The sequence below is a fragment of the Nerophis lumbriciformis genome, linkage group LG24 (assembly GCF_033978685.3).
Source record: "Nerophis lumbriciformis linkage group LG24, RoL_Nlum_v2.1, whole genome shotgun sequence".
Lineage (NCBI taxonomy): Eukaryota > Metazoa > Chordata > Actinopteri > Syngnathiformes > Syngnathidae > Nerophis > Nerophis lumbriciformis.
In genome coordinates this window covers 24,190,555-24,212,500 of record NC_084571.2, presented here as the reverse complement: position 1 = coordinate 24,212,500, position 21,946 = coordinate 24,190,555, and the positions used below count along the sequence as shown (strand labels likewise).

The 21,946-nt window shown below is 39.7% G+C and overlaps 1 protein-coding gene across 5 annotated transcripts in view; it reads right to left on the bottom strand.

The window, feature by feature from the left end:
- The window catches only part of slc20a2 (solute carrier family 20 member 2), a 170,727-nt gene that overhangs the window by 89,847 nt on the left and 58,934 nt on the right, over nt 1-21,946 (bottom strand). For 3 of the 5 annotated variants that reach the window (XM_061981838.1, XM_061981841.1, XM_061981837.1), the window contains exon 2: nt 6,505-6,722. The exons of 1 other annotated variant lie outside the window; for it this stretch is intronic. The gene's annotated coding sequence lies outside the window, so the exon portion shown is untranslated. The remainder of the gene's footprint in view (nt 1-6,504; nt 6,723-21,946) is intronic. One more of the 5 variants, XM_061981840.1, reaches the window with a different exon arrangement.

The window sequence follows — 21,946 nt, the reverse complement described above, 5'->3', positions numbered from 1 at the left end:
ACTTTCTAAAAGCGGTACGCGCACCGACACAGGGTTTCGCTCTATGAGCTCAACGCATGCATCGGTGTTGCCGGACCCATCACTACTATCTACCTATAACACCTGTAAAAATTAAGCAATGCTACCACGCTAGCAAGCGTTAGCTCGCCGGCTATGAGCCACCAAGCTGCTAACTGTCGCCAAAAGGCACCATTTAAGTTTTTTTCCCCATGGCATCCTGGATCAAGGCTTTCAGCAGCTTTTGGACGTTTGAGGTAGAAACGTAGGAAGCGCCATCATTATGAAAAGTAGCCGGCGAGTATTTTGATTCCGTCCGTCCCTCTTCTTCTTCTTCTTCTTCTGGCCCACCAGGTGAATTAAGTGCTATTGCATAGTGCATAGTAGGCTACCGCCACCTACTGCACCTGAGGTGTAACTACAAGCAACATTCACAGACAGTCCCATTGCTTTTATGAGCGGTCGACCGAGTCAAAAGCCGAAAAATCCATTTGTGGCGGACGTAATTCTTTCGTGGCGGGCCGCCACAAATAAATGAATGTGTGGGAAACACTGATACACATATATATACATTTACATACATACATACATATATATATGCATATATACATACATACATACATATATATATATATATATATGCATATATATATACACATATATATACACATATATACAGTTAGGTCCATAAATATTTGGACATTGACACAATTTTCGCGCTTCACAGTGCAGACATACTGCGAAAGCAAACAAATACTTTTTTAAGGCAAAGAAGTGGAATGTTCTTCAATGGCCAAGTCAATTACCTGACCTGAATCCGATTGAGCATGCATTTCACTTGCTGAAGACAAAACTGAAGGGAAAATGCCCAAAAAACAAGCAGGAAGTGAAAACAGCTTCAGCAGAGGCCCGGCAGAGCATCCCCAGGGACGAAACCCAGCGTCTGGTGATGTCTATGGGCTCCAGACTTCAGGCTGTCATTGACTGCAAAGGATTTGCAACAAAGTATTAAAAAGTGACAATTTGATTTATGATTATGCTAGTTTGTCCAATTACTTTTGGTCCCTTAAAAGGGGGCAGGCACATATAAAATGAGTTGTAATTCCTACATCGTTCACCTGATTTGGATGTAAATACCCTCAAATTAAAGCTCAAAGTCTGCACTTAAAGCACATCTTGATTGTTTCATTTCAAATTCATTGTGCTGTTGTACAGAGCTGGAATACTGAAAATTGTGTCAATGTCCAAATATTTATGGACCTAACTGTATATCTGTGTGCTTGGGTCCTTTTTTTCAGGAACACTAATACAAAAAATCACAATATTGTGTGATTGAATGCTAAACATGTTATGACTTTTTTTTTTACTAAATGAGACACTCAGAATGTACAATAATGTAAAGAAGAAAGTGGGATGTACAATATTAACTATGAGCGATAAAACACTGAATATAAACAACATATGACTGTCACTCCTCTTTTACTTCCCACACCACCTCCTCAATTGACATCTTCTACAATCTAGCGAAACTGAACAAAAATGCAACAAACACGGCGAAATATGAATGTAAACATCTACAATCTGATATAACATTGTTTTTCTGCCGAACTTTGTAACAAAAATCTGCTTCTGTGTCTGTCCCTGACACCTGCGTTTCAGGCTGGCCGCTCTGGAAACACTCTGTGGAAACAAACCTTGCCTACACTGCTTGGTGCCTCGCCTGAGCTGCTGGGATGCAGATTACCGCAATTACTCGTATATCACTCAAAACCGAATATTGCAACCACTGAACATCATTATGGCGGCTACAGTTTAGATGTTAAAGGTAAAAAAACATATTTGAAAACATCCGGCAAAGTTCAGTGAGCAGGTTGTGTTATGTGTGACTTTGTCCGTTGACATTTTGCGTTGGTTGGATAATTTTTTTTGCGCCATGACTAGGGAAGGTTGTTTGTATTGGGCCTATAAGTAAATGCTGCGCATCTCTGCAGTCAGAGCAGGATTAAAGGTCACCGACCTTATACCCATGTTGTCCACTAAATGTCAACAAAGTAGCAGTACCAATATTGGCAAAATTTTAAAATGAATGCAGGCAAACTTGAAGATGCTGGCGGCCGCACATAGCTAGCGGGCCGTAGTTTGGACACTTTACTGTACAATGCAGATAAACATGTTTATGATTGAGTGATAGCAAGTAGATAGTGTACCTTCCGTGCGCATTGTATGTCAGAATAAAAAAATAAAATGAAATTAAAAAATTATTCTTTTTTTTTTTTTTTTTAAAGCACAGACAAGCTGTTAACCTGTCCTGAAAACATGAGTAAAAATAGTTGAGAGGGACATAATCTTTGAGGCAGAGACAGTTTCTTCCTGTACGTGTCAAGTATAGCAAAGGAATAATACGGGTAAAAACCAGACAGGCAGAACATTTTCCCAACCCTAGACAAACACGTGAGCCGTGAAAGCCTCTGGAAGCGTGCACCACCTGTGTGCAAACAATGTGATCCCCTCCTCTCACTGTTTGCAGCACAATGCCCATAAATCTGCCCGAAATGCCACTGCAGCACCGCCACCTCTACAGCCGGCTACAAAACCACCGTGTCACGAGCTCAGGCCCCGCATTGGCATGCGGCGGCACCGTCCGCGCTTCATTACGGCTGTGACGTGGCAGTCACATGCCGCGAGCTACAAACACCTGATGTCCAAGGGCATCTCACAAAGTTATGACACAGATGTGATGAAGAGAGAGAGAGGAATCCTGAAAGTCAACTCCACTCACCTTCACGTGTCCACACATCTGTGTGAAGACAAATGAAGAAGACAAAACCGCAGCGGCACTAGAGGAGAGGGGGCAAGCTGCAAAGATGAAAACCAAAAAAACAGGCAGGGCGCGCGATTGACAGGAAAGGAGATGAGTCTAGAGTGGAGGAGAACAGCTGATGATAAGAAGAGTGAGTGGAGGTGGGACGGAGAAGGACTTCAGCGGGTTATGGTAGTGCAGGACAAACCGAGTGTAGACGGTGTCTTCAAACGATAATATCCACTGTTGAGAACACCAATGAAAGGACAGTCGGGAAAGGAGGAGGCAGCCAATGACGGTGCAGCAAAATCATCAAGACTTTGTGTGGAGCAAGGATATTCAAAGCCACAACTTTTCCTTCTCAGAAATGAAAGTTGATCCATAAGAGTGATTTTTTTTATATCCAATAGGACGCGAACACAGACGAAATACTGCATTAGCACTTAGCGATAAATCGATTGTGGATGGTTTCTGAACTAAATGAAGTGATTTGAAAACTAAAATTTTATGACACGTTTTTGAATTGAATTATAATGTGCAGGGCATGAACAAGTAAAGGCTCTATTTGACCACGTGATAATTTATTAGCAAGTGCAGAACAAAAGCAATATTGTAATACAAATTGGCAAATTAACAATAGAGTGTCCAATACAACTTTTTGACTTCCAATACAATACCGATATTGGAGCCTTGAATATTAGCTGATACCAATATTAGTCCAATACACCATCAGCACGATAAACAGATAGATAGATGATTTTATTATTTTGTAGTGTGGAATGTTTGAAAAGGTTATATCAAGTGAAATTGGTAGGTATGAAAAACACTAACCTGTCTTTATTATTTTTTTCCCGCAACATCTAGTTTGGGTTTGGTTACCGAATCCGGTATTTTTTTCCGACTACATTTTCTGAAATTGGCCACATTTCTACACTATATTTTTATAATTTACCATATTTTTCGGACTATAAGGCGCACTTAAAATCTTTTCATTTTCTCAAAAATCGACAGTGCGCCTTATAACCCGGTGCGCCTAATGTACGGCATAATTCTGGTTGTGCTTACTGACCTCGAAGCAATTTTATTTGGTACATATATATATATATATATATATATATATATATATATATATATATATATATATATATATATATATATATATATATATGTACCACATATATGTGGTACATCATCTACTGGTCCATAAGTGTGACCAGTAGATGGCAGTTATACATAAGAGATACGTGTAGACTGCAATATGATGGCAGTAAACAACAGCAAAACTTTAAATTTTCCATTGAGAATATAAAACATTACACATGGCGCTCAAAAATCTGTCAAAATTATTTTAGTACGACTTCGGTAAGCTATGAAGCCGCACCGCTTGATGGATTGTCGACGGATTAAACATACGAGTGTATAAGGACCGCAAAATGGCACCTATTAGCAGACATATTACCTGGCGTTTTGTTTCGCAATATTATGCAAAACCATCTTTTCGTATCTTCTGGTACCTGCTGATGTGTATTTGGGATCTGCATAAGTCCTGAAAATGTGCACGCGTTTGCAATTGGAGTCCGTGCCGACACCGTAGTCATAAGCTTCTTATTTTTCTCTATCTTCTTGTTATGGGACATTCATCTTCCGCTACTAATATAAAGTAGTGTAAAGTTCTTACTTATATATGTCAGTAGACTAGCTATCAAAGCGCTAAAAACTGTAGTGAGTTTACAGTATTCACCCAAGGAACTTTAGTTATTAGAGAGTTAAATAAATGATAAATGGGTTGTACTTGTATAGCGCTTTTCTACCTTCAAGGTACTCAAAGTTCTGGTCGGACAGTTTTTACAGGACACATTTCCAGCATTGATGTTGCACTAGTGAGCCACGGATGAGAAGATGCTGCTCCGTTATTGATTGAAGTAAAGTCTGAATGTCATCTAAACAGTTAGCTCCATCTGTTGACACCTCTTCCACTCCCGTCATTGCACGTTACACCGCTATAACAAAGATGACGGGGAGAAAACGCTGTCGAAGGTGAGCCGCGTAAATAAGATCTCCCACAAAACGGCGCATCCTGAAGCGAATGTTTGTATGAAAATATACCTGACTAGACCCGCTCATCGGCAGTGCGCCTTATAATCCGGTGCACCCTATAGTCCGAAAAATACGGTAAATAAAACTTTTAAAACCACGGAAATTTCCAAAAATAAAATGTTAAATATTTGCAGGTGTCAAATTTTTTGCAGTGTATGGCAAACCGAACAGCATATCCAACATTTTAAAGCAGTATGTTAATAAAAGCAGGTGCACTTTAAAGTATTTTATAACGTTGCATGCATAACCTACACATTATATTTTAACTGTTGAACCTGTTTCTATAAATAAAGCTAAATCAAAGTAAATCTTAGTTAGTTTCAGTTTATTCGAACATCCATACAATACAATTACAATGTATTGCATCACATATTTCCAGTTGTTTCACCACAGCATGTCCGAAAAGGAGTAGGAAGAAGCACACCTTATTTAATCTTACACTTTTTCCATACACAGCCGTTTTATCCCATTTCCTTTTCCGTTTGTAACAGAACAGTGAATAAATAAATACCAATAAAAAAATACCATAAGTAAATAAACAAATATTAAATACATAAATAAATATTATACATAAACATATACACAATAAATAGTGAGGTAATGTATGGTTTACCTAGATGAATGAGATCTCTTTAAAAAAAAAAAAAAGGTTCAAGATGTTTATCATAATTCTTCTTCTTTATACTTTGTGAACATTTGTAGTTTGAACAGTTTTAAACTCAATCATATTAGTGCTTTGTTTGATGTCCTGGCTTAATCCATTCCATAATTTAATTTCACATACGGATATGCTAAAGTTCTTAAGTGTTGCATGTGCATACAAATGTTTTGAATCATTTTTCTCCTCTTTTGTTGAGAAGAATTGTTGTACATTCTTGGGTGACATCTTTTCGCATGCAAAGTTAGAAAAATACCTTAAGGTCTTAAGTCTAAGTCTAAGTCTAAGTCTTAAGGTGCACCTGTATTGTTTTGTTTCTTTGACCCAAAAAATATTTCAGTCATGTATACCTCGTCATCGTCATTTTCTTATAAGCAGGGGCGCCGGCAGGAATTCCAGGCCCTATGACCCCCTAAAAACACAAACACACACACAACACCTGGCAGTCAGGGGCCCTTGGAATTGTCCCAACCTGCTTAAAATCAATGTTAAAATCTAATCCTGGTTAGATAAGAGTATTGTCACACCCCTAATCTTAACAATCAGTAATTAGGACATAACTGCCCTGCAGGAGGTCATGATGCTGATGCTGTGACATGTCACGACATTGTCTTGGTTACGGAGGGCCCGGCGCACATGACCAAGCAACATCTCTGCCACAATTGTTCCTTTCAATGGCACATTGGGAACAGTGCGACTTTATGTCCGCCACTCAGCAGGGCCCTGAGTCCCAGCTGGGTCGTCACTCTACAGACCAAAAAAAGCCAGTGACAATAATACCAGAAGAAATCCTCAGCGAGAGACAGACGTGGTTAACTAACTTGTCAAAGCTGCTCTCCCTTCCACACCACATTTTTAGCACAATAGTTGCGTAATATTCCACAGTCCGTGGCAAACCTTGCCACACAATATTGCAGCAGCCAACCAAACAATCAACACAAATGTTACTTACATACATGGCTGAGGCAAAGGTATGTTGAGTGCTTTGGCTCAGGTCCAGTCTCCCTCTAAACCCGCGCCGTTTGAGAGTTCTGATCCAGTGTTTGCTGGAGTTCCCGCGGCTCCTCTCCCTCTGGGTGCCCCAACTCGCCCTGCCTGCTAGAAAGCCTTTGCATCAGCTGCACCTGCTGCCTCCTGACTCTGTGCTCCACAGCAGGGGGGCGCTGTTGCCTTCCACGAGCAAAGCACGCACACACACACACACACACACACATACACACACACACACACACACACACACACACACACACACAAGCAAACGCACGCACGCACACACACACACACACACAAAGTGCCGTGTTATGATCAGTCAGGCGCCATGTGCAAGAGGAGGGGAGTGTTAAAGAATGACAACAACAGCATGCATGACTGCATTGAGCATGTCTGTTTCAACACCACCTCCAATGGTTCCACATACAAACACACACACACACACACGCGCCTAAGCAGGAACATACAAACTGTCTATCACATGGTCTCAACACAGCCTGTGCGCTATTGACACTTTTTAAACAATATTAATAACATTTTAACAAGTTTATATTCTTCTCCTCTCTACTGTATGGCACAACCCAGCAAAAACTCTAATCACGTTGTGTTCCCCCTGCACCATTGTCAAAAAAAAAAAAAAGAATTTTCGAATGAATCGCGATTTTTACTAGTAACGATTCTTAATCGACTCAAAAACATAGAAAATCTATCGATATATTTTTTTTTTAATTTGTCCTGTCCAGCCACTCAGGCAAATCATATTGTTGATGTAGATGATTTATATCTGCTGTACAGATTTACTTTTTTTTTTTTTTTTTGTGTGTCCTGTCCAGCTTCTCAGGCAAATCATATAGTTGATGTAGATGCCCATGTCGGCTGTTCAGATTTACTTTACAAAAGAGAAGTGTAGGATACTTCTCTTGTTGCCTTATTTGTATTTGACTTTATTAAATGTATTTATATTATCATTTAGTGCAGCCGGGCCGGAGCAGGAGGGGATAGAAAGAGAAAAAAAAAGAAGACAGAGGGGGAAATTGTGGGGACAAGAGGGGGATTAGACAGAGAGACAAAAACAACAACAGCAAACAACAACAACAACAACAATAGAGCAACATCAGCGAATATGACATGTACAAATATGATGGTAAAAGTAATAGCAAATAAGCAGTTAGCGAAAAATAACAATAATAAATAAATAAATGACAATGAGCATTATTACACTACAAATGGATCAATACAAATACCAATAGAAATAGCGCTATTGATAATGAACAATACCAATAATTTACCTTTATTATCAACAATACAGTTGTTTAAATGCAACAATACATATACGTAATGATAACTTGAGATACGAAAGAATGCAGAAAAATGGAGGGGGAGAAAGAGAAGCAACCTACATTAACCTTGTAGATTGTTATAGTGACAATAGGTTAAGCTTTGTCAGTGTGCCATGTGTTACACCCAGTTTACCCTAGGGCAACAACGTTAATATATGTTTGATGAAACGTGATTATGTGCATGAGTGTAAGTATGCATATGTACTTGTATATGTACAGAATGTGTATATGTGTTTGTACAATGAATGTATATGTACAGAATGTGTATATGTGTTTGTACAGTGAATGTATATGTACAGTATGTGTATGTTTGTATATTGAATGTGCGTGTGGATGTACGAACATTAGGTAGGTAAATATGTACTGTATTTGTGTATGTATGTGGGAGCGTAGGTACCTATGTACGTATGTGAGCATATGTGAATTTGCATGTACAATACATTCGACTCCCAGAGTGCGTGGGAGCCAGAGCACGGCCCCATCACCCCCGAGAGCCCAACCCACAAACAGGAGGCGTGGTGCCCAGGGAACCAGGGACCACCGCCCCCACGCAGCCAAGCCGGCCAGCGACAGGAACCCCAGAGCCCGACCCACCGTACCGCCCACAAGGGCCAGCAGCAGGCCGCAGACAGACGCACCCGGCAGAGGACAGGGCACGAGAAAAGCAGGGGACAGCCAGACCCCAAGCCAGCGAGAGACCACACCCCACACGGGCAGAAAGGCGAGACGCCCCGCCCGAGGGACCCAGAGACTCCCCGCAACCGGACGGGAAGACCGCCCCCGCCCCACCGGCAACCGGGCCCCCACGAGCCCACCCCCCACCCCCGGAGAGCGCGGCGAGGCCAGCCCCCGGCCACCCCACCCAAATCGGCCGCCGCAGGACCACGGGAACCACCCACCCCACCCGCAGGGACCCCAACGATGGAGATGGAACAACCAGCAACCGCCCCGCCGAGCCCCCCCCCTGAGGGAGGATTTACTTTAAAAAAGAGAAGTGTTGGATAAATCCCTTGTTGACTTATTTGTATTTGACTTTATTAAATGTTTGGGTAGAATTTTGTTAAACAGGACCAAGTATCTTTTAAGTAATAAATAAATGTATCAGAGCTGTTATGTATTTTATAGAGCAGGGGTCGGCAACACAAAGTGTTGAAAGAGCCATATTGGACCAAAAATACAAAAAACTAATCTGTCTGGAGCCGCAAAAAATGAAAAGCCGTATATACTGTAAGTGTTACAATGAAGGCAACACATGATGTAAGTATTTATTAGCAATATTAGCCTACTATCAAAATGACTATGTGTCGCAGGCTGAAGCAAATCTTTGTTGACAGAAATGTTGAAATGTCATATTTATTCTACACATTTTTACAACATTAGAAACCATTAGTAAATCAGAGGCTACTCAGGAAGTGATATAACTCCTGGAAAATACTGGCTTTTAATGGCCAAAGGTATAGATGTGTGTGTCCAAGTTAAAGGAAACGGCCGGCTGTCTTCTTTTAATAGATTTATTACAATCTTTGGCAAGGTAATGTTTGCTGTGCTCTGGAACAACATGGCACACAAACAAGTATCTGAAATGCAGCCAATATTACATACAGATAATGTGTCATGAGACATGCAAAACTAAATTATATACAAAGAGGATAAGCGGTAGAAAATGGATGGATGGATGGAGGATAAAAGTAAAGGAAATTAAATGAGCTCAAATATACCTACAAATGAGGCACGATGATGCAATATGTACATACAGCTAGCCTAAATAGCATGTTAGCATTGCTTAGGTTGCAGTCATGCACTGACCAAATACAAACCCCGTTTCCATATGAGTTGGGAAATTGTGTTAGATGTAAATATAAACGGAATACAATGATTTGCAAATCATTATCAACCCATATTCATTTGAATGCACTACAAACTCATAAACTTTAATTTTTTTGGAAATAATAATTAACTTAGAATTTCATGGCTGCAACACGTGCCAAAGTAGTTGGGAAAGGGCATGTTCACCACTGTGTTACATGGCCTTTCCTTTTAACAACACTCAGTAAACGTTTGGGAACTGAGGAGACACATTTTTTAAGCTTCTCAGGTGGAATTCTTTCCCATTCTTGCTTGATGTACAGCTTAAGTTGTTCAACAGTCCGGGGGCCTATGTTGTGGTATTTTAGGCTTCATAATGCGCCACACATTTTCAATGGAAGACAGGTCTGGACTACAGGCAGGCCAGTCTAGTACCCACACTCTTTTACTATGAAGCCACGTTGATGTAACACTTGGTTTGGCATTGTCTTGCTGAAATAAGCAGGGGCGTCCATGGTAACATTGCTTGGATGGCAACATATGTTGTTCCAAAACCTGTATGTACCTTTAAGCATTAATGGCGCCTTCACAGATGTGTAAGTTACCCATGTCTTGGGCACTAATACACCCCCATACCATCATAGATGCTGGCTTTTCAACTTTGCGCCTATAACAATCCGGATGGTTCTTTTCCTCTTTTTTCCGGAGGACACAACGTCCACAGTTTCCAAAAACAATTTGGAAATGTGGACTCGTCAGACCACAGAACACTTTTCTACTTTGTATCAGTCCATCTTAGATGAGCTCAGGCCCAGCAAAGCTAGGTGTTGTTGATAAACGGTTTTCGCCTTGCATAGGAGAGTTTTAACTTGCACTTATAGATGTAGCGACCAACTGTAGTTACTGACAGTGGGTTTCTGAAGTGTTCCTGAGCCCATGTGGTGATATCCTTTACACACTGATGTCGCTTGTTGATGCAGTACAGCCTGAGGGATCGAAGGTCACGGGCTTAGTTGCTTACGTGCAGTGATTTCTCCAGATTCTCTGAACCCTTTGATTAAATTACGGACCGTAGATGGTGAAATCCCTAAATTCCTTGCAATAGCTGTTTGAGAAAGGTTTTTCTTAAACTGTTCAACAATTTGCTCACGCATTTGTTGACAAAGTGGTGACCCTCGACCCATCCTTGTTTGTGAATGACTGAGCATTTCATGGAAATCTACTTTTATACCCAATCATGGCACCCACCTGTTCCCAATTTGCCGTTCACCTGTGGGATGTTCCAAATAAGTGTTTGATGAGCATTCCTCAACTTTATCAGTATTTATTGCCACCTTTCCCAACTTCTTTGTCACGTGTTGCTGGCATCAAATTCTAAAGTTAATGATTATTTGCAAAAAAAAAAAATGTTTATCAGATTGAACATCAAACATGTTGTCTTTGTAGCATATTCAACTGAATATGGGTTGAAAATGATTTGCAAATCATTGTATTCCGTTTTATATTTACATCTAACACAATGTCCCAACTCATATAGAAATAGGGTTTGTATGTCTGATTAGCACTCCAACAAGTCAATAACATCAACAAAGCGCACCTTTGTGCATTCACGCACAGCATAAAACATTTGGTGGACAAAATGAGACAAAGAAAGAGTGGAACATTTTACACGTAAAAAACTGCTGCGTCACAGTCCACACTATGGTGAGTTCAAGAACCACCGAACTTAGTAGGACAAAACGATGTTCACCAAATACTCCCATCAGTGAAGCATATACACACAAACATATTAAACAGTGGGCTTTCTAACAATTGGGAAGGTTTGTGTCATGTTTGTCCTCAAACAAAAAACATACTAAAACAAAAAAAATATTTTTCCCCCATCTTTTTCCATTTTCAATCCTCTTTTGAAAATGCTCCAGGGAGCCACTAGGGCGGCTCGAGAGCCGCGGGTTGCTGACCAAGGCATGGCATGACAAGGAATGCAGTTATTCAAAGAACTGGCACCCATCCATCCATCCATCCATCCATCCATTTTCCACCACTTGCTTCGTTCGGGGTTGGGGGGGGGTGCTGGAGCCTATCTCAACTGCATGTTCTTAAAAAAGTATTGATTTTGAATCGATAATCGTTTTGTAGCGAGAATAGATTCGGAATCGAATCGTTATTCCAAGAATCGAATCGTGTGGTGCCCAAAGATTCACACGCCAAGTCATCACTCATTCACTCCAATTTTAGTAGGTCTTAGTCCTCTGCATTTGTGGCAAGTTCAAAGATGGTGTGCAATCAAAGTCGACTTTTGCTGAACTTTTGCGTGTACAAGATCAGGAAAGAAGAGGGCAAGCATTGCGGCTCTCGCAGTTTGCGGAATATTTGCTTCGACGTCTACGTCGAAGAACGTGTGGGTGAGCAGTCAGAGAGAGGAGTAGTGGAACTTTGACATGAGTTCCAAAAACATATGTGTTCACTTGTTTTCTGTTCACTTGACAACTATTTACTTTTCAGCCTTTTATTTTGGAGCAGAATTATGATTAGTGCTGCACGATTTTGAGAAAAATTGCGATTTTTATATTTTATACATATAAATGCATAAAACTATGGAAATAACGAGTGAAGGAAGACATGTTACTTTTAGACCAGAGGTGTCAAAGTCGTTTTCACCGAGGGCCACATCGCAGTTATGTGTCGCTTCTAACAGTGAATACTATTATTACACAATTTTTTAATGCATTTTATTAGTAGATTTTTTTTAAACTAAAATGTAAAAAAAATATGGTAAATTGCAACAATTTCACCTCAAAATTGAGGTGAAATTACTGTAAATGAAAAAACAGTACAGCTATTTTTATGGTAAAAAAAAAAAAGGCAGCTCATTTGCCAATATTTTACTGTAAATTTTTTATTTTTTTTACTGTAAATAAAAAAACTGCAATTTTACAGTCAAATTTTGGCACCTGATCTGCCAGTTTGTTTGTTCATTTTAACCGCAAATCAACAACTGTAGACTTTTCGGTGTATTACTGTAAATGTCAAAACGGCACTACAGTTTATTACAGTAAAAAAAGTACTGTTTTTTTCATTCAGAGAAAAATGCAGTAAAAACCACAATAAATTTCACAATTTTACCATGAAATCTATTGCTACTTTTACGTTGCACAATTTGATGGATAGCTTGCTTTGAAATCATTATTATTTGTATTTATTTATATTTTAAAAATGGTTTGAATGTTTGATAACATATTTTAATAATTAGACAATATTTAAGTTAATATAATTTGCGATTACATGGGGTACTTTTTTTTTTTCTCTCCCAAAATAGAAAGAAAGATTACATTTAGTAAGAAAAGTTACAGTACTTTATTGATACATATTATTTCCAGGCGTTCGAGGGCCAAATAAAATGATGTGGCGGGCCTTGAGTTTGACACCTGTGTTTTAGAATGTCAATCAACATATTTTTGCAGTTCCCGTCCAAAAACAAGCTGCTTGGCATCTTTATGGGAGTAAAATGCTATCAGTGATCTTTAGTAGCAAGTCCTTTCATGAAATCCAAGGCTATAGAGAAGATTAAATTGCTGTTTCTTATGTAGATGACAGAGAATCGGTCTTCTTGTCAGCATTAAAACATTTTGCAGCACAATCCCACCGTCCAAACAACAAGTCAATCCACACTTCCATTCCCCCTTTGAATTAGGTAGTAATGCCCTGGTTAGTTTTTCTTGTGGAACTGAAGGCAAATGTTGATTTCATTACAAAGCTAAGTAGCAATTACAAGGACCCAAGTGTGTGATCTTATCAAGTGTCAGGCTCCAAACAATGGAGCAATGCCTGCGGCCCTAGCAACAACCAGCGATGGCAGCCACGTTTCAACAGCAAACAATTCATCCCTCTGTCGGCCTGAGAGAGATGACCAAGTTGAGTTAAAATAGTGGTGTAAGGTCAGCTCTCTTCGGTTTCACAGAGGCAAGACTCATGTACTCAGATCTGGCAAAGTGAGTCCTCGCTTTCGTTTGTTTAGAGCAACAGACTGTGTGAGTGTGGTGTTGTGTTCAAAAAGCATCTTGATTTGCTGTTCAACGACGACATAACGACGGCAGCAAGTAAACACGGTACAGTGTCACTTAGTGCTGTGCGAAATTACAATATACATCATAGTACGACATAAAAATGTACAAAACCCAAAACCAGTGAAGTTGGCACATTGTGTAAATGGTAAATAAAAACAGAACACAATGATTAGCAAATCCTTTTCAACTTATATTCAATTGAATAGACTGCAAAGACAAGATCCTTAACGTTCGAACTGGTAAACTTTGTTATTTTTGGCAGATATATTAGCTCATTTGGAATTTGATTCCTGCAACATGTTTCAAAAAAGCTGGAACAAGTGGCAAAAAAGACTGAGAAAGTTGAGGAATGTTCATCAAACACTTATTTGGAACATCCCACAGGTGAAAAGGCTAATTGGCAACAGGTGGGTGTCATGATTGGGTATAAAAGCAGCTTCCATGAAATGCTCAGTCATTCACAAACAAGGATGGGGCGAGGGTCACCACTTTCTGAACAAATGCGTGAGCAAATTGTTTAAGAACAACATTTCTCTACTAGCTATTGCAAGGAATTTAGAGATTTCACTATCTACTGTACGTAATATCATCAAAAGGTTCAGAGAATCTGGAGAAATCACTGCACGTAAGCGGCAAAGCCGAAAACCAACATTGAATGCCCATGACCTTCGATCCCTCAGGCGGTACTGCATCAAAAAGCAACATCAGTGTGCAAGGATATCACCACATGGGCTCAGGAACACTTCAGAAAACCACTGTCAGTAACTACAGTTTGTCGCTACATCTGTAAGTGCAAGTTAAAACTCTACTTTGCAAAGCGAAAGCCATTCATCAACAACACCCACTGGGCCCGAACTAATCTAAGATGGACTGATGCAAAATGGAAAAGTGTTCTGTGGTCTGACGAGTCCGCATTTCAAACTGTTTTAGAAACTGTGGACGCTGTGTCCTCTGGATCAAAGAGGAAAAGAACCATCCGGACTGTTATAAACGCAAAGTTCAAAAGCCAGCATCTGTGATGGTATGAGGGTGTATTAGTGCCCATGGCATGGGTATCTTCCACATCTGTGAAGGCACCATTAATGCTGAAAGGTACATACAGGTTTTGGACCAACATATGTTGCAATCCAAGCAACGTCTTTTTCATTGACGCCCCTGCTTATTTCAGCGAAACAATGCCAAGCCACATTCTGCACGTGTTACAACAGCGTGTCTTGGTAGTAAAAGAGTTTGGGTACTAGACTGGCCTGCCTGTAGTCTAGACCTGTCTCCCATTGAAAATAGGTGGTGCATTATGAAGCGTTGAATACGACAACGGAGACCCCGCACTGTTGAACAACTTAAGCTGTACATCAAGCAAGAATGGGAAAGAATTCCACCTGAAATGCTTCAAATATTGGTCTCCTCAGTTCCCAAACGTTTACTGAGTGTTATTAAAAGGAAAGGCCATGTAACACAGTGGTAAAAATGCCCCTGTGCCAACTTGTTTGCAATGTGTTGCTGCCATTAAATTTAAGTTAATGATTATTTAGGAAAAAAAAAAAAAGTTTCTCAATTCAAACATTAAATATCTTGTCTTTGCAGTCTATTCAATTGAATATAAGTTGAAAAGGATTTGCAAATCATTGTAATCTGTTTTATTTACGAATTACATAGCGTGCCAACTTCACTGGTTTTGGGTTTTGTAGATCGCACAATATAACTATTTATATCGTGATTTTATCATCTGGGCTGCGGCTAATGTCACTGCTGCAACACTGCTACCTCGTGGGAAACTTTTTACGTCACGTGAAAGAGCTTGACGGCAAGAGCTAGTATGAACGTTAATGTCAACATTGTTGCAGAGAGGAAAAGTCCAATGGAAGCTAAACCAACAAAACGCGAAGAGGAATTGGTGCCAAAAGATGAAAGAGGAACTCTTTTTTGGATTTTTTTTTTTTAAAGTCATGACACCGACCAAACATCCTGCCAACAAGTCGTTACTCGTGTCTTCAGTTTTATCACTTGAAGACACGAGATGAAGAACAGTATAGAGACGGAAATGCGACAAAATATTCAAAACCACAAAGTAATGAACAGAAAAACACACCTAACGAGCCTTACAGACATTTCTAAATTCATATGTAGACATGACTTGAGGTGGGAATATTTGGGCACCTCATAATTTCATTACAATTACAATTCAGGGGCGACGATTTAAATATGGATTGTTTATACATCACGGTGGCAGAGGGGTTAGTGCATCTGCCTCACAATACGAAGGTCCTGAGTAGTCTTGGGTTCAATCCCGGGCTCGGGATCTTTCTGTGTGGAGTTTGCATGTCCTCCCCGTGACTGCGTGGGTTCCCTCCGGGTACTCCGGCTTCCTCCCACTTCCAAAGACATGCACCTGGGGATAAGTTGATTGGCAACACTAAATTGGCCCTAGTGTGTGGATGTGAGTGTGAATGTTGTCTGTCTATCTGTGTTGGCCCTGCGATGAGGTGGCGACTTGTCCAGGGTGTACCCCGCCTTCCGCCCGATTGTAGCTGAGATAGGCTCCAGCGCCCCCCGCGACCCCAAAGGGAATAAGCGGTAGAAAATGGATGGATGGATATACATCTTTAATTAATATGTTGTACGCTATTATTATATTGTATATTTTTGTATATTTGTATTATAAATTCAATATGTATTACATTTAATTAATATTAATAATAATAATAATATTCATGCAACTGCTACTGACGTATGCAGTATTGCGTAATTTCCGGTTTTTGGATGTTAGTGCGCACATAAAATAATTTTTTGGTTCTAAAATTTAGTTGGTGCGGCTTATTTGCACGCGGTAGTGTGGAAAATACGGTGTATATTTCTTAGAGAAAATACTATGTTGAGATATAAATTTACCTAGATTTTTCTTTTTTGTCCATATCGTACAGCACTTGTGCAACCTATTAAATGTGGACCTTGACCCAAATGAAATAGTGTAAATAAATATAATCCATTTTAGGGTCAAACTAATGCCATCATAAAACATTTATTAAAAGTGAAGACATTTTAAGTAACATTCTTAACTGCCATAGAAGTTCAAATAATTATTGGGTATTTATTACCTTAACTTGTGACTGAAGAGAGAAAAATACCGCTTTAAAGGAGAGTTGCCTTGACTACTTTTAAAGTGTATATCGCATTTATTTTTCTTTTATTATTATTTCATATTATTTTATTATTATTCAGGGTTACTACTTATTGATGACTACCCATATCATACTAAGCAGCCAGGACAGAGGCTAATTGTGGCGAATATTTCCTCTTTGGCTTGACGTCACTTGTATTTACCTGCAGTGACATTTTAATTTCTATGACAAAAAATGCAAGAAAATCAAGATGTTGGTTTGGTTAATGGGGTCATTCTGATTTACTTATGGGCATGCCAAATACAACAAAACAAGTGCCAACAGGAGAGAACGGTTTTGCATGAAAAGGGCCCCTCTGAAAGGTTTATTTTCTCCATAAAATTCTGTTTTGAACGGCTAACTAGGTGGGATGCAGGCAAAACATTTACACATCACTTTCGGAGACTCACACACACAAACCAAATGATGAAGAAGCCATAACAAAGCTTTTTAGGCACAAATACTCTCCTTTAAGAAGGGAATAAGCGGTAGAAAATGGATGGATGGATGAAAAATAAAACATAGCTCACTTTAGGTATTGACTACAACCTTGATGAGTATCTACCAATAATTAGCCTTTAATTAGGGTGGTGGGTTCATCTCGTTGTGTCTACTGCCTCCATGTGCTGCATGTCGTGGAGTAGTCTTACGAGGGAGACCTTCTCTGCTTTCCTCTCATCTGTCGCTACCTTCCGAGAATCAGCTGCAGTACCAACTGAAAACATTGATTCCTTCACACTCCTTTCTTCCTTGCTAACCCCCCCCCCCCCCACACTAATTTCTCCATTGGTTGTGTGTGCAAACGGTAGAAATGTTAATCAGGCTTCAAGCTTGCAACTTAGCAGCGCCAGGAAATTCAACATGCCGACCTGTTTCTCCTGAGCGGAGACTGGTAATCTAGGGTTGGCAAAGCTCGATATGAAGTGGGACAAAGTGGACTGAATTTTGGAGCGATGCAAGGGTGTCCAACATTTTGACTTGGGGTCATTGTCCTGTTAGTATTGTGGCCAAACAGCTACATTTTTGTTTCATCTGACATCACATGGACGCAGATAAGACCGTGTGGAGGAAAGCTCTGTGGTCAGATGAAACAAAAATTGAGCTGTTTGGCCACAATACCCAGCAATATGTTTGGAGGAGAAAAGGTGAGGCCTTTAATCCCAGGAACACCATCCTATTGTCAAGCATTGTGGTGGTAGTATTATGCTCTGGGCCTGTTTTGCTGCCAATGGAACTGGTGCTTTACAGAGAGTAAATTGGACAATGAAAAAGGAGGATTACTTCCAAATTCTTCAGGTTAACCTAAAATCATCAGCCTAGAGCTTGGGTCTTGGGCGCAGTTGGGTGTTCTAACAGGACAATGACCCCAAACACACGTCAAAAGTGGTAAAGGAATGGCTAAATCGGGCTAGAATTAAGGTTTTAGAATGGCCTTCCCAAAGTCCTGACTTAAATGTGTGGACAATGCTGAAAAAACAAGTCCATGTCACCAATTTTGTCAAGAGGAGTGGTCAAAAATTCAAGCAGAAGCTTGCCAGAAGCTTGTGGATGGCTACCAAAAGCGCCTTATTGCAGTGAAACTTGCCAAGGGACATGGAATCAAATATTAACATTGCTGTATGTATACTTTTGACCCCAGCAGATTTGGTCACATTTTCAGTAGACCCATAATAAATTCATAAAAGAACCAAACTTCAAGTATGTGCTCTAATCACTCTATCACAAAAAAATAAGAGTTGTAGAAATTATTGGAAACTCAAGACAGCTCTGACATTATGTTCTTTACAAGTGTATGTAAACTTTTGACCATGACTATATATATATATATATATATATATATATATATATATATATATATATATATATATATATATATATATATATATATATATATATATATATATATATATATAGTCATGGTCAAAAGTATATATATACATACACACATACACATATATATTTACACATACATATATACAAATGTATACATATTATATATATAAACATTTATATATTTATATATATATATATATGTATGTCTGGGGAAAAAAATCACAAGACTACTTCATCTCTACAGGCCTGTTTCATGAGGGGGTTCCCTCAATCATCAGGAGATTTTAATGGGAGCATTCACATACCATGGTTTATATAGGGCACAGAGTGGGTGGGTACAGGCTGGCGTAGGGGCGTGGTGATTGGCTCATGTGTTACCTAGGAGGTGTTTCCGTCTGTGGCGGTATGCTGTTACAATTTCGCTGCGCTTGTTGAGGGATGACAGGTCTGGACGGTAAATAATAAACAGTTTCTCTTTCAAGCATAGGTTGCATCTTTTATTACCACTATTGTAAGGTGTGCTGGATGCAAGAATTTGCCATGTTATTGAATAATCAACATTATCGTCTTTGAGGTCCCAAATGTGTTTGCTGAGTTCTGTGGTATTCCGCAGGTTTTGGTTCCTGAAAGAAGCCTTGTGATTGTTCCATCTGGTTTTAAACTCTCCCTCGGTTAATCCTACATATGTGTCGGATGTGTTAATGTCCTTGCGTGTTACCTTAGATTGGTAGACAACTGATGTTTGTAAGCACCCCCCGTTGAGAGGGCAATCAGGTTTCTTTCGGCAGTTGCAGCCTTTGTTGGTTTTGGAGTCGCTCTGTCCGGGGGCCGACGGCTCATTTGCAATTGTTTTGTTGTGGTTTGAGATAATTTGTCGTATATTGTTCATACAGCTGTAGCTCAATTTAATGTTGTTCTTGTTGAATACTTTTCTTAGGGTGTTGTCTTTGGGAAAGTGTTTGTCAATCAGAGTGAGGAATTTGTGTCCAATGTTAGTTGAGACGTTTTTGCTGTATGGGGGGTTGTACCAGATGATGTCGTTTCGTTTGCTGTTCTTTTTTGGTTGGTTTCCTGGCGTGGGTTCATAGGTGAGGGTGAAATTGTATCCGCTTTCATCAAGGGCTTTTTGGTACGGGGGGTTGCTTGGTCAAATTCAGCTTTGCTAGATGACAGCATCGATAGCCTTTTGTTAATTCCGGTAGGTATTCTTTTCGTGGTGGTGGGTGGGTGGTTGCTGTCATGGTGCACGTATTGGAGTGTTGTGTTGGGTTTCGTGAATGGTTGGTAGCTGTTATTTCTCAGGTTGAAAGCGACGTCAAGGAAGTTGACGGTTTGCTTGTTGGCTTCAATCGTGATCCGTAGGCCGTTCTCTTTGAAAATTTGGCATATGCGCTTCTTGGTATTCTCGCTGCTCCTTGAAGCAGCGAGAATACCAAGAAGCGCATTTTGACCAAGCAACCCCCCCGTACCAAAAAGCCCTTGATGAAAGCGGATACAATTTCACCCTCACCTATGAACCCACGCCAGGAAACCAACCAAAAAAGAACAGAAAACTAAACGACATCATCTGGTACAACCCCCCATACAGCAAAAACGTCTCAACTAACATTGGACACAAATTCCTCACTCTGATTGACAAACACTTTCCCAAAGACAACACCCTAAGAAAAGTATTCAACAAGAACAACATTAAATTGAGCTACAGCTGTATGAACAATATACGACAAATTATCTCAAACCACAACAAAACAATTGCAAATGAGCCGTCGGCCCCCGGACAGAGCGACTCCAAAACCAACAAAGGCTGCAACTGCCGAAAGAAACCTGATTGCCCTCTCAACGGGGGGTGCTTACAAACATCAGTTGTCTACCAATTTAAGGTAACACGCAAGGACATTAACACATCCGACACATACGTAGGATTAACCGAGGGAGAGTTTAAAACCAGATGGAACAATCACAAGGCTTCTTTCAGGAACGAAAACCTGCGGAATACCACAGAACTCAGGAAACACATTTGGGACCTCAGAGACAATAATGTTGAATATTCAATAACATGGCAAATTCTTGCATCCAGCACACCTTACAATAGTGGTAATAAAAGATGCAACCTATGCTTGAAAGAGAAACTGTTTATTATTTACCGTCCAGACCTGTCATCCCTCAACAAGCGCAGCGAAATTGTAACAGCATGCCGCCACAGACGGAAACACCTCCTAGGTAACACATGAGCCAATCACCACGCCCCTACGCCAGCCTGTACCCACCCACTCTGTGCCCTATATAAACCATGGTATGTGAATGCTCCCATTAAAATCTCCTGATGATTGAGGGAACCCCCTCATGAAACAGGCCTGTAGAGATGAAGTAGTCTTGTGATTTTTTTTCCCACACATACATATATTGCGCTCTACTACGGTATCGAGCACTATTTTTTGGATAACCTTATTAAGACATATATATATATATATATATATATATATATATATATATATATATATATATACACACACACATTAAAAAAAAATATATATAATAAATAATAAATGGTAAATGGGTTGTACTTGTATAGCGCTTTTCTACCTTCAAGGTACTCAAAGCGCTTTGACACTACTTCCACATTTTACCCATTCACACACACATTCACACACTGATGGAGGGAGCTGCCATGCAAGGCGCTAACCAGCACCCATCAGGAGCAAGGGTGAAGTGTCTTGCTCAGGACACAACGGACATGACGAGGTTGGTACTAGGTGGGGATTGAACCAGGGACCCTCGGGTCGCGCACGGCCACTCTTCCACGCCGTCCCTATATATATATATATATATATATATATATATATATATATATATATATATATATATATATATATATATATATACACACACACATATATATACATATATATATATATATATATATATATATATATATATATATATATATATATATACATACACACACACACACACATATATATATATACACATACATACATACATACACACCCACACATATGTATATATTTATTAACTGTCTGGAAAGGACTTATAATGTATTTAAGTTAAAGTGGAGTGGTAATTGTTTATTTTTTGGTGACACCTAGTGATAAAATATATATATTTATTTTTTCAAATATTTCAGACAGAGAAAAATAAATAAAAATACATACATCTACAGTATATCTACATACCTATGC